Below are 17,249 nucleotides of genomic sequence, written 5' to 3' on the forward strand. Positions count from 1 at the left end.
CTAGACCTGAGCCACCCATCTCGTCCAACTCCCGGGGCTCTCCAGGCTCTCCAGCCGGGGGGAGACGCCGAGGACCCCGCGGCTGGGGTAGTCTGGGCGCTCTGGGGGCGGTGGTGGTGGTGGGTGGGCGCGGGACGTTAAGTTTCCGCCCCGTCCCCGGCGAGGCGGTGACAGCGCCCGCTCGGCGCGGCGGCGGCGGCGGCCGGGAGGCTGAGGGCGGGCCGGCCCGGTGCCCGAGCCCCCTCCCCTGCTCGCGAGCAGCTCGCGCGGTCTGTGTCTCTCCCTCCGCAAGTGCAGAGCCGCGGCGGCGGCGGCGGCGGAGGAGGAGGAGGGAGCTGGGGGAGGATCTCCATTGAAATAAACAACCAGGCAGCAGTTATTAACACGGGAACATGGCGGCCGCAGCCTGGGCTCCCGCGGCGGCGGCGGCGAAGGTCAGCGCCGACGGCAGCCGGCACCTGACGGCGTGACGGCCCCCACCGGTAACCGCGCCTCCCCCGGGGGGCCGGCGGGAGGCGGGCGGGGGGGCGAGCCGCGTCCCCACCCCGGGGCCGCTGCCCTTGGTGCGCGCAGCCCCCGCGGAGCCGCGCGCCGGCCCGGGGCAGGCTGTTGTTGTGTGTGTGCGTGTGTGTGTGTGTGTGTGTGTGTGTGTGTGTGTGTGTGTGTGTGTGCGTGCGCGGGGCAGCGCTCGGCCCCGGGGCGTGCGGAGCCCCCCGCGACGCGCATCCTCGAGGCGCGGCCGAGCCGGGGACTCGGCTCCCGGAGGGGGGGTGTGGGGAGGGCGGGAAGACGCCGAGTCCCCGGGAGAGAAAGGAGGCGCTCGGGCGCCGGGCGAGAGAGAGAGAGAGAGAGAGAGAGAGAGAGGGAGAGAGCAAGAGAGAGAGAGAGGGGAGAGAGAGAGCGAGAGAGAGAGGAGAGAGAGGAGAGAGAGACGAGCTCCGGAGCGCGAGGCGGGCGGAGGCTGCAGCCCGCGGCGCCGGCCGAGGTGAGCGAGCACCAGGCCGAGAAGCGGCGGCTATGCCGCGGGGGGCCCCGCCACCGGCTTCCCTCGGGGCTTCGCGGCGGAGCCCGGGCAGGGCGGCCGGGGTTGGGGGGGGGGAGAGCCCGGGCCGGCGGGCGCAGCCGCAGCCGCGGCCGGTGCTTTCTTCCCGGGAGGCGTGCGGCTCGCTGCACGGGTGGGAGCCGGGCGAGGGGAGGCAGGACCCGGGAAGTGCCGGGGGGTGTGTGAAGGTGACGCGGCCGGCAGGGGCGGCGGCGGCGGCGGCGGGGGCTCGGGCGTCTGGCGGGGCGGGGGGCCGCCGGGCCTGGGTGGCTGCGGGGCGGCAGCGTTCGGGCCGCGCAGGCCGGGCCGCGGTGGGGGCGGGGAGCCGGGGTCGGGTGGCGGCGGTGCCGCGCCGGGCTCGCCCCTGACTTAACTTTCTGGGTGCGGGCATGTGTGCCGGAGGCGCGCTGGGGCCGCGGCCGGGGGCGGGAGGCGGGCCGCGGGGCCGGGGAGGTTCCGGGTTGGCTCGCCAGCGCCCCCTTCTCGGTCCCCCTTTCCGCGGGGGGCCCCTGCGGGGACAGGCCCTCGGGGGGTGGGGGCCCCCCGCGGGAAGCGGGAGTGGTCCCCGCGGCCGGCGCTCCCGGGTCACGCCCTGGACCGGGGACCCTCCTCTCCGGGTCCCTGGAGGGCTCCCGGGGGGAGGCGGCCGGGCTCGGCGCCGCGGGCTGGAGGGCCCGCACCCCGCCCCTCGGGGGAGTCCTGGAGGCGCCGCGGCCGCGCTCGGGGGGTGGCTCGGTCCCTGCTTCCATGGTCCCTCCCTTTCCCCTCCCCCAAGTGGCTTCCGGGGCCTGCGGACTTGGGGGGCGGGAATCGGGGATCCGAGCCCCTCGCGCGCCGGGAGCGGCGCTGGGCCTCACGCCCGGAGGGCCTGTCACTGGCAGGGGAAACTTTCCCAAACCCGAGCCGCAGCCTGAGCACCCTCCTCCGCCACCTCGTCCTCTAATCCCACTCCCACTCCACCTCCTCCGATTCCTTCCCCTCCCACCGACCCGAATCTTGCCGTGCCTGACTGATGGGGCAGTCAGCCAATGGGAGGCGGGAGCTGACCTGCCGGGTCTCGGCGAGCCAATGGCTGGAGCCAGAGGCAGGAAGGGGGCGGGGTTTCTCCCGGCCAGTTAGGGCTGAGTTGCACGCGGGGCGGGGGAGTCATGGAGACGCCGAGAGCCATCCACTCTGGCGCGTCCCTGGGTCACCCGCGCCTCGGTTTGTGGAATAGTGTCACTCCCAGAACCTGTGACCTGGGGAGACCTGCAGAGGTGCGCGAAGAGAGAGCTTTTTCCCTGGTGCCGCCAGAGGCGTGGTTTTAGACGTGACAAAGTCTAAAGCCACTTCGAGCTGTGGCAGTGACTGCGAGGCCCGGTTTTAAAATAGCATATGTTGGTAGTGATCGTGTTCTGGACCTCAGCGCCCGGTGGACGTGCTGAGGATCTTGGAAGGTCTGCGTTAGTTCCACCGGGCTCCTGTCTAGCACCGGGGCGATGAAATTGAGAGGGCAACCCTGAGAGCGAAGGCGCAGGGTGGCCTTAAGTCAGGTGACTATTGGGAGTGCTAATGCATTCTTGTTTGGAATGGCTTTACAGGGTGCCTGTTTAATCACACCACCAATTCCCAAAGCGTACTCCACAAAGTTTTGTGTTTGGTCTGGGTGTGACGTTTTACAAAGTTGCGGTTTATGTTGAGCGTTTTTGTTTTTTTTTTCCCCTCTTGCTCTTGGGTAAACAAAATGAAGTTATGAACCAAAGCACCACTAAGACACTAACCGTGAGTATTTAAAGCGCAAGACTAAGCTAAAGAATATTTGTCGGCAGAAAAAAAGGGAAATAAAGTATAGCTTTCAGATTTCTCCCATACAAAAGATCCTAAAACAAAACAAAACAAAACAATTTTAGTTTCCTTAAACGACGATGAATTGCTCAGTGTGTGGCTGCTTCTCTAATGTGTAGGAGGTCAAGAGCTGCCTTTGATTGTTTTAACTGTTTGGGTCCAGTGAAGTGACTTTCTGGACTCCTGAGTTTCAGGAAAGGGGGGCGGAGGCGGTTCCCTCTGAGGATCCTAGGTTGCTCAGCGGGAATTTCGGTCTGTTAAAAAGACAGCAGCTGCTGCGGAGCTTTTTGTGTGTGTGCGTGCTCTCCTGTTCTTTGTTGGTGAGGTTAGTCCACCAGGACAGCAGCGACATTCCTTTTCCTAGCTGGAATCTGTAGTATCTTTGGGGGTTCAAAAGTGAATAGTGTTAAACTAAGAATCCTTTCAGTTTTGGAATCTGTCACCCATGAATTTAAATTTGCTAGTAAATAAATATTTTATAGGCATCATACTTATGGTTCAATACTGGGTTCTTCAGTATTTCTATTACTATTGGGTTATTAAGAAGGAATTTGAGAGAGATGGTAAAGTAAGGAAACAGTAGTCTGTAATATGTGACTTTGAAATTTATGCTGTGGACTCCCCATCCAGTGTAATTTTGAACATTCATGTAGAAGTAAATCGCATTTTCTGTATCTTTTGGAGTGTTATTTTGGTGATAAATGAGTCAAGCAAAAAGATAAAGCAAGCATTTCTTTCGACTGACAGAAGTAGGGAGTATTGTAAATTAATGCTCAGAACCCAGCAGCATTCAGACACTCCCACCATTAGTTAATTTGGTTACTGAGGGCCACTCTGCTGCAGGCCCTTTTCTCTTTCCTGAATTCTTAGAAGCAACCTATTATTTCACTTGATTTTCTATAAGAATCTCTCAAAATGTTCTTAGATTCTTGGTGGCAGAGAGTAGCAAGTCCCATAATGCCTGGCTAGGGGAAAACCTCTAAAGCATATGGAGACATCTAGAAAAAGATGTGCATTGTCAGCGGTGATTCCATTGTGTGCTCTCTAGCTGGAGCTGAGCCTCCTTCCTCCTGGGAATTTCCCTCTTAAAAGAGAGGATTTCTTTGACTTTTAGATGTCAGGGAACTGAGACCCAAGCTTCAAGGCAGCTCAGACATCATTGATGTGAATTTAATGCTTTTGGGGTACTTAATAATTTTTAAAAAATTTTAACCCTTCATTGATTAAATATGATTTAGACGACTTTCAGCGCAAGAGACATTTTACTGGAAATGTAAAAGACAGAGGGGTCTTGGGTTGCATAGAGAGTTGATGCATCTTATTCCTCCCCCACCCCCACAGTTGAATCTTATTAAAGCTTTTGAGTCTCTGGAGTCCAGGATCTCTGGTCAGCGCTCTGTTTTGCATGTTGAAGTTAAGGACTTACTGCCTTAGCTGTTTCAGATTACTGCAGGTTGCTATGTGACCCATACTTTTGACAGCTTGGATCTGTAAGAAAAATTGTTTTTGTCATATTGGATACAGAAGCTATTCTTGAAGCAGTCCTTATATTGTTGGAAAGAAAAAGAGTGAATGAAGAGTGGCCCTTTAAAGCATTTTTTAATAGATTAATTTTCTGACATGTGCAGGTGTCTTTGATATTTTGATCATTGTTGTGCCATGGTTGAAGTTATATTTAAAAGTGTAATGTGTTGCTTATGACAAAACCAATGTTTAAGACATTATTAGCTTTTTTACTACTTTCTGTTTTTAGTTTTGTTTGGTGTTACATTATTACAGGCTTTGCTGACTTTTCAGAAGAGTTTATTTTATTTTATGTTTTGTCTGCATGTGTGTGTGTACCACACGGTGCCTGGTGCCCACTGAGGGCAGGCGAGGGTGTTGAGTTTCTTGGAACTGGAGTTACAGATGGTTGTGAGTTGCTTGTGGGTGCTGGGAACCATCTGGTCCTCTGGAAGAGCAAGCAGCCAGTGCTCTTACCTGCTGAGCCATGCCTTCAGACCTGCTATATTGATTTTTAAGTGAGTAAAACAGAAGAAAGTAAGGAACTGCGACCTTGACAGGTTGGGTCATGAAATCAGAGCAAATCAGGGGTTCTCCTCCTAGTGAAATGATGCCGATTTGCACAGCAATCACAGAAGCCATGGGATGGAAAACAAAACCTTTATTTATTTATTTTTTTCACCCTTCCCTATCACAAATGCCTTTTACCTCTGTTTCTTCTAATGGAAAAGAGGCTCTTAGTGTTTATTCACTTATTTCTCTCTCTTTTTTTTCTACTTCTTGAAAGACTTAGGATTTACAGAGAGAAGAGAGAAGTGATACCTTGTCATACCACGCTCTAAAGCCTCTTACGGAGTACCATCTGGGAAACCTGTAAAGTACAGCTCAGTGCCACAGACCCTTAATTCAGACAGCATGAGGAAAATATGCACCTTGTGGGTTCTAGGTGACACTTTCTAGATAGAGGTGACAGTGTGACTTCTGTGGTCGCCTTAGAAGTCTATGTAAGTTTCCTAGCTAATAGTAAAGGGGTGTCGGCATCTTACCAGGTAAATGAAGGGGTCGCTAGAAGACTGCTCGGCTTGTCTGTAGGTAGTGTACAAGACTTGACTTCTAGAGCAGAGATTCCCTGTGTTTACCAATTAGTGTTGCTCATTCACAACATTCTGGCGTGAGTGGCTAAGGCAGTATGGTAAACTTTATTTTAGGATGAAGAGTGTTCATTTGGTTGGTTCCCTGGTTGGAAGTGTCTAGCAAACGGAAATGAGCGCAGGACGTATGGTGATGCTTCACTTGGCTTTGGAACTTTGACATAGTGTCAGGAGGAGGCTGCAAGTGTAGATGTTAACAACTAGTTGAATGTACTACAAGCCTTCCATCTGGGTGGCAGTTGACAGGTACATCTTGGTGGTAGAGAACGAAGCATTTACTTTGATGCACCTCGATTTGGTACTTCAGATCTTTCCTTCTGTATGTATGTAATTTCAGGTTTATACTGTCCAGCAAATTCTGCTTGGATGTGGGATCATGTTTTCTGTTTCCTGATAAAGGCATTATTTTTAGAATAAAAAAGTTGTGGGGCTTGGGGGGATGGCTCAGTCAATGCATCTACTCTACAAGCTTGTGAGCCTGAGTTTGAATCCTAGTACCCATGCGAAAGCCTGACATGGTTACATCTGTAATCTTAGAGCAGAGACCCAGAGCTCGTTAGCCAACCATTCTAGTCAATTGTGGGCTTTGGAGTCAGGGAGAGACCCTGCTTTTTTATGTTTTTATTTTATTTTTATTTTAATGATATGGAGAACAAAGTGGAAGACACCCAGCTTTAAACTCTGGACTTCACATGCACACATGTACATGTGCACACACAAATACATACTCTCAGATATCATCCCCAAGTCTTCTAAATGTTCCCTTGATAGATGAGCGTACAATTAAGTAGTTTTCCTTTTATAAAAATATGGACACACGACTAGTTTAGTTTTATTTGGCTTGAAGACAAGTTGCTGCCTCACGTGAACTCCATATGGTACGACATAAAATCAGAGCAGTCCTCTGAAGCTGGTAGGATGTGACGGGTGGGCCGGCAGGTGGGTCCCCCATCTCTGTGCCCTTCCCCTCCCGTAGCCATTACTTTGTGCTGCCTCCCCCGGTCCTCTTTCCCCTGCTTCAGCTCCGTGCCCAGCTTTGTAAAGGTGTTCTGCTCTGTCTGTGGGTCTTCTACATCTCATTCCTGTTCAGCGCCACAGTGTCTATGGATGGAACTTAACAGGGAGAGTGCCAGCTACCTCCTAGGCTTTTTCATGAGTGTATCATTCTTTCGCTTCAGGCCACAAACACATAACTAGAAGTTGTTATCCTGGTCCAGGAGGTTGGCGTTCAAGGGAAAGTCTGGCGATGGCTTCCTGTCAAGAGTCTAGGTTATAGCCCTCAGGACTCTCAGCTGTTCAGTCTGTAAGAAGGTATAGATCTGAACAGTTAAAGTTCTGCCAATGCTGCAAGCCTTGGACAGAGAGGTTAACTCCTGTAAGTCAGACCTAGCCCATACCTCAACCACTCCCGAACTTTCAAGATCCTCTTGTCTTTTAAATGTCAAGAAGTAGGAACAGCAATGACGGAGTTGAGGAAATGTTTGCTTAGGTCAGGTGCCTTGGCTGTGCTCTCTGCTCTTGCCTCACTTGGTCGCTGCGAAGCAGTTGTTGGCCGTTGTAGCATCCTTCTCGTGCTGCTGGGGAGGAAATGGACGCCCAGCTGTCCCATAACTCCCTGGGTCACAGAGTCTGGCTGTTGAAGCACATGGGAACCCAGGCAGCTCTTGCTTCTGGCCCGCTTAGCTGGGGTTCCTATTGGCTGTTAGGCTCTCACCCAGGGCTTTGTTAAGACAACATCGATCCATTTATTCTGTGAAAGCATATTTTGTTGTTCATTGTTCTCTCTACGGAAAACTTGATTGTGGGGGATATGTAGAAAACAGACTGAGGGAACGCTTTCAGGGATATAGGTTTGGAAAAGACAGGGAGTTGACCTAGATAATTGGTTTCTTAGTTCTTCAAGTAGATTTACTGTTGTCTGTTTAACTGTGGGGCACAGATTGTGCGGTGCATTTTGGTGAGTGTTGTGCGTTCCATGTAGCATGGATGACTCCGCTGAGATACCATAGACCCGAAAGGAGGCTGATAATATATTCAGTCATCTGACTTCTGCTATGCTATTTGTGGAATTCTTCTGTCTGCTCAATTGTTTGCAGGGAGCAGGCATGCTTTCAGGAAACTCGCTCCTGTGCTCTGCCAGGATCTGCTCGCACTGCTTGTAATGTTCCAGTTGCCAGGACCCAGGCCTGTTGTCAGAGATGAAAATGCAATGCATGGGATTTTCTGTTGGTCGCTTATGTCTACAGGCTTCACTTGGAGAGTGAGTTCCAGAACTTGCTGCTGCGAACTGCCCTCTGCCCATTCTAAGCCACAGCTGGACAAGCGTGGGCTCTTCCAGCAGCCCCATCTTGCTTACAGAATTTGCTCTTAGGTCGTCATGAACAAATATCCTCTGCCTTTGTTGCCACGTTTGATTTTGTAAGAACATTTAATATTATCTTAAAAATTGTAATTCCACTGTTAATATGCTGAAAGAGTAGAACCTTTGAGTTATTTTGAAAATGTAAGTTAGAATATTGAATTGTGCCAGGCGTGGTGGCACAGGCCTTTAAAGGCCAGCCAAGTCTACATAGTGAGTTCCAGAATAGCCAGGGCTATGTAGAGAGACCCTGTCTCAAAAAACAAAACAAAACAAAGCAACAATGTATGTGTGTGTTTGTATGTATATGTAGGTTTGTTTGTATGTATGCATTGAACTGTGGCCTGAGGCTCTTGCTCATTGATGGACTGCTTGCTTAGCATGTTCAAGAGCCTGGGTTCAAGCTCAGGACCCCTCCTTCCCCCCTCCACCAATGTGATTGTGAATTTCTAAGGATCTTTCATCATTATGTCAGCAGTTCTAGGCCATCTTTAGAGAGTCTGTCAAAATGGAGAATTTAGATAGTCATATGAGTAATATTTTTGAAAAATTATTTTTATTTTGTGTGTATAAGTGTTTGCCTGCATGTACCATGTACATGTCTGATGCATACAGTGACCAGATGAGGTCACTGGATCTCCTAGGACTGGAGCTATAGATGGTTATGAGCTGCTTTGTGGGTGCTGGAAATTTAACCCAGGGAACTCTGAAAGAGCAGCCAGTGCTCTTAACCACTGAGCCATCTTGTTAGCCTAAAGAACATTTTTTAGTGATACCTTGTAATGTATTAAGGCACGTGTATATTGTGTTATTCCTTACTGTTACATTGTATTTATATATTTCTGTGGTGCTGTGCATCAGGCCCGGGTCCTCTAATGTGCTAAGCACTAGGTCCATGTTATATATAAAATCCTAACGTGCGTATAATTAGAATTAGTGACATTCATTTAACATGTAGTCACTTCTGAGTAGCTGTTGCTGGGACGCGAGGAGGAAATTCTGGAGTACAGAACTTCACTGAGAAGCTCTGCAGGTGTACACTGGTATGTCCCTAGGTTGCTGTCTTGGGCCTGCTCCAGAGAAGGTTCCTCTGCCTGTCCCTGCCCTATGTGCCGAGGGGCTGTGTGCAGAGGAGGCGCCTGGAGCTTCTCACTGTTCCGCTGGGCATAGGCTCTGCACAGCTTTTCTCTCCTTTTTCATCTTGTCTTTCTTTTTTTCTCCCATTTTTTCCCCCGCCCTCCTTCCCCCAACTCCCAAATAGAATTGGAGATGTGGAGGTGGAAGATGGGCAGAGGTAAAGAAACCAGAGTGAAGATGATGGGGGCAGGGGCGTCTGCTACTGTCTTTGAGGCTTTCATGTGAGTGAGCATGGTAGATAGTGTCCCCCTTTAGTAAGTAGGTCTAACCCGTTTGCAGCACTTCGTAAGGAGCTATCCCTCTCTGTTAAGAATGTGATGCTTAAAATCATTTAGCCCAGCTGCAACAGTTATTAATTGATTGGCTAGAAATTAGCTGGCTGTTGGGCGATGTTTTGCCAGCAGTAGGGACACTGAGTGTGCAATTTAGTTGTATTGTTATATTTCATGCTATTATGTATTTCTCTGCTTTAGGGATATTGCTACAGACTTCAATATTAGGTGATCCAAGTGGTTCACACATTATAATTGAAAATATTGAAATGATTTAAGATGGGTCAAAACTGCAACCAAATGTTAAACTCTTAAGAATGGTTGCTTCTAAATTTTTTTTTTCCAGGTGTGATGGCACATGCCTTTAATCTGTGTATTCAGAAGGCAGAGCCAGCTGGATTTCTGTGAATTTGAGGACAGCCTGGCCTACATAGTGTGTTTTCAGGCTAGCCAGGCTACAAAGTGAGACCCTTACTGAAATAATACATAAATAAACAGAAAAGAAAGCAAAGAAAGAAAAATAATGCTCGACTGTGAGGGCTGAGCTGATAGAGTGCTTGCCTGGCATACACAAAGTCCTGTTTTCAACCCCCAGCAACCAGTAAGCCAAGTGTGGTGCCACATGCCTGTAATCCCAGCACTCGGGGAGGCAGAAGCAGGCAGATCTCTGTGAATTTGAGGCCAGCCTGGTCTACAGAGTGAGTCCAGGACAGCCAAGGCCACACAGAGAAACCCTGACTTGAAAAGCCAAAAAGAAAAGAGGGAGGAAGAGGAAGAGGAGGACGAAGAGAAGGAAAAGGAGGAGGAAAAGATGAAGGAGGAGGAGCAGGAGGAGGAGAAACCAGTGAAGGAAGTAGAAACCAGTGAAGGAAGTAGAGCTTTTTGATATATATAGTGTACCTTATATCATTAGCAAGTGGCATATGTAATTATGAATCCCAGTGAAATGGAAGATGAAGGTATTTGATGTAACAGAAGGAAATAACACAGTTATCACTGTGAACTGAACATATGTATTGACAATTAAGCCCTCTTCAAAACCCCGACATTGTGCTTTAACACTGAAGTCAGTTGGAAAACAAAACCAGCGTTTAGGCAGGAAGCACCTGGGCCTGGGCATACCTGGGTTGGCCTGGCCCTGTTCTTTTCAAGATCATGATACCATCAGTAAGAGAGGCCTCTTGCTGAGGAGGGGTGGATGGATGGGTGTAGTAGGGAGGAACGGAAGAGGATCGTTGACTCTTGCTCTATAGAAGCTTGGGTCAGCCCCTTGATGGCCACCAGCACGGTAGCTTTCTGCAGCTGGCTTCTCCAGGAGCTGACCTGGACTACTCTCATGTGCACGTCATTCTAATGTGCATGCACATGGAAAACACGAGTATAACTCGTGTGAAGAGGGGCTGTGCAGAGAGAAGTCTGTAAAATAATCAAGGCAGAGAGTAAAGCAAGAGTAGTATGTCCCCTTGCATCTGTAAAGATTTGAAAGCGTGTATTAATAGTTTACAGAGCAGGTGTCCCTAAGCAAAGGGAATCACTAATTACAAATCTATGATGACACCAGAGCATAAAGGAACAAATTAAGACACATGTCAATATATATTCATCATAAGACTGTGAACTAAAATTCTTTGATTTATCTGGTAAAACTGTTTTTTTTTTTTTGTAAAACTGCGTATGTTTAAATGATTCAGGAATTTATACTTGCTTTCTCATTGGTTCAGAACATGTGTGTGCATACATGCATAAATATGCTGTACATACACATACATGCTCTGCATATACTGTATATACATATACATGCTCTACATACGCACACACACACCCCCACATATCCTGAGCATATGTGTGGGTTTATCTTTTTACCCAGGACAGTGTGTAGAGCAGCTGAACAGCATACAAGACTTTATTTCTCTAAACTTTTATTTGACTGACACTCAAATCCCCTTCCCTGCTGCAAGCCATTAATGGAGTGATCTTCCCACGGCATCCCTTCCCTAATAATGTAATTCCCTACTCGCTATGGACCGGTACCTGTGAGTGCTAGCCTCTGAGTCTTTCATGAACCCACCTTTTCTATTGCTGTTGTGCGCACGGACCTGTGCTCCTGGGAGTGCGTTCCTCCTGGGAGCGCATGCGTGGTGTACCCTTGTGTTCTCTTGATTTGCCTAGAGAAAGTAGATCACTTATTCTAAAACATAGGAAGCATGCCTTTGACATAAAAAATATTTTAGGAATTCCTATTGCTAATTTTAAAACTGAAATAATGAACCAGAACAAAAGCAGGAGTCCAAAAATATCCCAAAGTCATTACTAAGTTGCTTAATGAATCAATTATAGATTAAGAATTGTCCTAGAGAAACGGAAGCAAATCCGTTCACCTCAGAAACAATAAACACATTTTTGCTTAGTCACTTTGATAAAATAATTTTTTTTAATGCCAGGATTTATTGGTTTTTCTTCTGCATAGTTTTTGCCACTGTAGAGAAAACAGGGATTAATAACCTCAGTTCTCAGCGGAGAGGAGGAGCCGTGTCTGAAACCGTGGGGCTGCCTGGTGGCTCTAGAAGGGTAATAAAGCAAACAGAACGTGAAGCCAGCATGCCAGGGTTGCCACGGGAGTGCTTCCCACTGGAGTACCTCTGTTGAAGAAGCAATCACGAGAATGGAAGTGTCCCTTGAAGGGCTAAGATCTCAAAAGATAATGAAATTCTATAACTCTCCGAAGAGCCTAGGAGCCCTTAGAGTCCACGCGTTAATATATACTGCGATAACACTTGTGAAAATATTCTGATTCTCCAAATTTTACTTACAAAAATCTATTTTTAAGATTTTTAATTGTGTGTGTGCCTGTGAATCAGGTGTTCCTGGAGGCTGGCGGCCGTGGTCCCCTGCAGCTGGGGTCAGGTGGTCATGGGCATGTGGTGCAGGTGGTAAGAACCACTAGTCTGGAAGGGGAGACAGTGCGCCTGACCCTGGAGCCATCTCCTCGTCCCCACCCCCTAATTTCAGTTTTCGTTTGTTTTTGTTTTGAGACAGGGTCTCAAAACTGTAGCCCTGGCTAGCATGGAACTCTCTGTAGACCAGGCTGGCCTCACAAACACAGAAATCCTCCTGTCTCTGCTTCCCAGAGCATTGGGATTAAAGGTGTGCACCACCAATCCTGGCTTTTTTTTTTTTTTTTTAACTGTAATTCCTCACCCCATGGGATAATTTTATCTTCAGAGTTAAGTCAGAAGGTTGTCTGTCATCTGTTAATATTTGGTCAGCAGCCAGTGGCACATGTTAAATCCAGCAGTTTGAAGAGGTTCGTTGCACTTGCTGATAACAGCGTCACGTATTTCTCTTGTTCTTAGCTTCATGGACTGTCCCAAGAACCACTTACTTTCATGTTTTTCTGAAAAGAAAAGTTATAAACTACAAAAGTATTGGAGTTTATAGTGTTTGGAGGGTCCTAAGTATATTCTCCCTCCATCCTTCCCTCCCTTCCTCTCTCACTTCCTCCCTTCTTCCCTCCCTTTCCATCTCCAGCTCCGTTTTTTTTCCATTGTGAAAAATTACAAACATGCAGAGAGATTTGAAGGCTAGTGCAATGAGTGTCTGTGTGCATTCTGTCCAAACATCATCATCTGTACGTTTATCTCTTCTCCACTGTCTCTGGTGTGTGTGTGTGTGTGTGTGTGTGTGTGTGTAGGATAAATCATTCCATAGTAAGTGGCAAATAGGATTCTTCATCCGTAAAGAACAGTGTCTTACAAGCAGACTGCCCTGTGTCACCACAGAAACGCACGTGGTGCTTTACTAAACCTTAAATTCATGCCTGGTCTCTTCTAACTGTCAGTTTTTACGTCGTCCCCAAATACCCTGCTGAGCTTTGGTTTTCCCCAAGCAGAACCTAATCCAGTTCAGAATGTAACCAAGTCCACTCATTACTTCTGCTTTCTACCTTCACTCCTTTGAACGTCGCTAAGAGTCCAGATCTGTTGTCAGAGTCTTTATGCTCGTCCTGCCGGCTTGGTCTTCTGTTGCGTGTTGATTGACATTTCCCCAGAACAGTTTGGAAGTTGTTAGATGAATGAAGTTGATCATAGCCCAAGAGGCACTACCTGGGAGACCTTATTGCTCCATGGATGTTTTCACCTCGTCTTCCCGCAGTCAGTTTAGCCCACACAAACCATACTACAGATCACAAGGAAAAACAAACAAAGGCCCCAGCTGACTTGGAGGGCACTTGCTATCCACCAGTATGAGGTCTGCTTTTACCTCCAGGAAGAAGTCAGTCTTTGTTTCAGGCACAGGCATGGGGAAGATGAGGCCTGAGGCGTTAATTTAGTCACCTGGACAAATAGGAAGCCTTTGGCTAAATTCCTCATGTTTCTTGCTCTTTGCTGGAGAAGTTAACTTGCATTTCTTGCATACTTGACTAATTTCATTTTGAACATTCTGTTTTTCTTCATAGTCTTCATTTGTTCTCTTTGCCTACTTTTCCAACCCTGAAATTCTTCATAGTGTCTTTAGTTTCTCCTCAACCATGTCTTTTCTCTCTTCTGCTTGAGAACAGTCTGGAACAATGGTGGAGCCCTCAACTCACTGTGAATATAGGAGCTTCATTCTCACCTTGACCAAAGGACTGTGGAGGAGAGAGTCGTTTACAGGGGTGTAATACACAACCAGAGCTGTCTGCTTGATCCACCTCCTCCTCTGGTGTAGCAGTGGGTACCATTATTTCCTTTTAGTCAGTGTGTTCAATGCTTAGGCAACAACACTACTCTGTATGAATAAGAGCTTATAGAGCAGAAGTCACAGCTTTGGCTTTTTGAGACAGCTCTCTCCGTGTGAAGTTTTGGACATCTTGAAACTTTGTACACCAGGCTGGCCTTGAACTCACCTAGATCCACCTGCCTCTGCCTCCCAACCGCTGGCATAAAAGGTGTGTGCCACCACCACCTGGCTCACTGCTTTTTTTTTTTTTAACAACTATATTTTACGAATCAGTAGCCACAGACAACTTACATTTGCTTGTTAACACAATTTTGCCTGATTTCATACCAAGAAATGAAATATTCCCATTTCTGATGACACGAGAAATAGTAGTTCTATTTTTAATGTAAATCTACAAACTTCAGTGTAGGAATTGTGATTCAGAAAGACACAAGTACCCAAGAAATGGAGAGGTAGCCTAAGATATCAAGAACTACAAAGTAAATCTTAGTTTGAATATAAGGTCAGAAAAAACCAAAACCACCAACACTGGGATTCTGTCTTCTGGTACAGCATGGTGCTGCTGGAGGTGGAGTATTGATTAATGCCTTGAGTCAAGTCCTGCACCATTTTCAAAGGACACTCCTATCCCTGACAGGTGCTGCCTAGGAATGAGGGGTATTATTTCATTATATTAATAGCTAATATTTCAATAGAGGAAGAACATATTCAAGAGACTGGAAGCATCAGGGAAGGAGAGAAAAGGGAGACCTGGTGACCAGACTTTGCAGTTAACAAATCAGGGCAATTTTATTAAGGTAACAGTGGGTTTCAAGTGACAACTATCAAAGATATTTACTTTTTAATTCATTTTGTAGACTTTTCGTAGTGTTTTACTGGTTTATGACATAATAATCTTGTTAGTCTTATCTTTTTGTATTATGATATATATATATATACTTAATTAAATATATACCTCTTCATAATGCCAGGAATTAAACTTGGTACCCTGGACATGCTAGGCAAGCACTCTCCTGTCAACATTGCCAGCTAGAGTGTGACCCTTTGTAAAATGGATTTTGTGTAAGTGCGGTCGAAATAACAATTACCTTTTTCTAATTTTGTGCATCTTATCAGCTGTGGATTTGGATACCAGATAACAAGGTTTGTTTTGTTTATTCAGCAAAAGTTTAATGAGTGCCTTTATATGCCAGGCATAGTAATACAGAGTAAAGAGGAAAGAAATAGCCCTGTCATGGAAGCTTTTATGGTTTAGGAAAGGAAAGAGATTTAATTACTGTGCAGATACATTACAGTAGATAATAGCAGGGCTTACGGGCCCTTGTGAGCAAATGAAGTACAGCTTGTTAGGTGAAGAGGGGCTGGAGGGATGCCTTAGTTTTGAATTGAGTTGCAGACAACTTCCATGAAGATTTCGTGGGTATTCTTAGAAAGGCACTTCAAAGAGTGGCATTTGTGAAAGAGGTAGATGGAAACATTCCTGTTTCCTGGTTCCTATTATTTGATAAGTGCTTTTATCAGGAGCAAAAAGAGAACCTGAGGTTTTCCCATACAGGAGCCTCGTTATACTCAACTTACTGTGGCTGCCACTCTAAACTTGGTGTCATGGTGCTCATAGATGTTGGGAGTAAGAATTAGAAACACGGGGCCGGAGAGATGGCTCAGGAGTTAGGAACACTCACTGTTCTTCTAGAGGTCCTGAGTTCAAGTCCCAGCAGCCACATGGTGGCTCATAACCGTCTCCTGTGCAGGCAGAATGCTGTATAAATAATAAATCTAAAAAAAAAAAAAAAAAAAAAAATAGAAACCCAAGGTGGACATGGCTTCTGGGTTCCATGACAGCTGTATCTCAGTTAGGCCAGGCCTGGTTCAGGTCTCAAGATGTAACCTGGGGCTGTAAGTTAGAACCCCAGAACACATCCTTTCCCCACAGCTTTGGCAGCTGGGATTAAAAACCAGTTGTCTTAAGGAGGCTGTCGTTCACTTTGTGTATCCTCGTCCCTGTGTGTGTGTGAGCCTCCTGAGAGGGCTGGCCAGTGGAGGGAGCCTACACGAGCCCGGGGGGACTGGAAGCTGTAGTCTTCTCTGAGCCATATTCATCACACACTGACGTGTAGACAATGGAGGTATTACTAGAAAAGGTTATTGTTGAGAAACAAGTGATTCAGGATGAGACTTAAGCAGATATTTTTTAGTTCACGAAAACCAGAGTCCTAATCCACGGGATCTAGCGAGACATTTAGAAGAACTTTTTGATAAATGGTTGCTGACCACCACCTCTGTTTTAAATAATTTAAATTAATGATTATTCATATATTGTGTTCACTAATCAATTAATAGTTAAGAGTTTGCTTCTGGCTAGACTTGTTTCTTTGGGCAAGTGTTTTAATGTTTCTTAGTGACAGTTTCCTTCATCTTTTGAGGTTTTGTTATGCTTTGGATGGCGTGGTACTTACTATGTGGCCAAGGTTGGCCTTCAACCCCTGGACGTGCTCCTGCCTTAGTTTCCTGATTTGGGGGTTATGTGCAACCATCTGCTTCCAATTCCTTTTTTGTTGAATGATGATAATAGTTGTTAAGTTCAATTTAATTATTAATGATTTTTTCTTGTATTAATGATTTTTAATGAATTAGGAATCTGGCTTTAAGATGAATCTCCTGTTCCAGTTTCCTGGTTTATCACAAAAGGAGAATTAAAACTGTACTCCCGACAGAAACATGTCTTTTTAACTTACCTTTTAAATTCTGGACTTAAAAGACTTAAAAGACAAATATGCTTTTTGTTTCTTCAAAGTTAGGAATATATCATGTGTAACTCTTTCTGCTTTGCTGGTCTGAGACAAGGTCTTGCTGTGTGGCTCAAACCCAGGCAGGCTGTCCTGGAGCTCATGATCTTCCGTCAGCCTCCCGAGTGCTGGGATGGCAGGCATATAGCGCCATGTTCCTTGTGTGGAACTCTTGTCTGACTGTCTAATCAGAACTCTGCCTAGAGGAAGTAGCCCGTGGAGCCACTCAGGGGTTGAGTTATAATTAACCAGGTGCCTTTGAAAGCTCAGAGTGCTTTGGCCTTTTATTGAGAGATGTGGCAAGCTTTGGTGGCACAGTTCCAAGAATTAGCAGATTTTAAAGTATGTTAGCTATCTACTTTGCCTATGAAATTCCAATGTTGTATTTGTAGAGAAAAAATATGGATGTGTCTAGAAATAGACTTTTTTATTTCCCCCCCCCAGACCGGGTTTCTC

The 17,249-nt window shown here is 47.0% G+C and overlaps 1 protein-coding gene across 4 annotated transcripts in view; it reads left to right on the plus strand.

Annotated features, from left to right (window-relative positions):
- Nucleotides 1-779: 779 nt before the first annotated feature.
- Ncoa2 (nuclear receptor coactivator 2) overlaps nt 780-17,249 on the plus strand; it is a 251,461-nt gene continuing 234,991 nt past the window's right edge. For 3 of the 4 annotated variants that reach the window (XM_060385841.1, XM_060385842.1, XM_060385844.1), the window contains exon 1: nt 780-985. The gene's annotated coding sequence lies outside the window, so the exon portion shown is untranslated. The remainder of the gene's footprint in view (nt 986-17,249) is intronic. The other variant, XM_060385845.1, reaches the window with a different exon arrangement.

This window comes from Meriones unguiculatus, chromosome 6 (genome assembly GCF_030254825.1).
Source record: "Meriones unguiculatus strain TT.TT164.6M chromosome 6, Bangor_MerUng_6.1, whole genome shotgun sequence".
Taxonomy (NCBI): Eukaryota; Metazoa; Chordata; class Mammalia; order Rodentia; family Muridae; genus Meriones; species Meriones unguiculatus.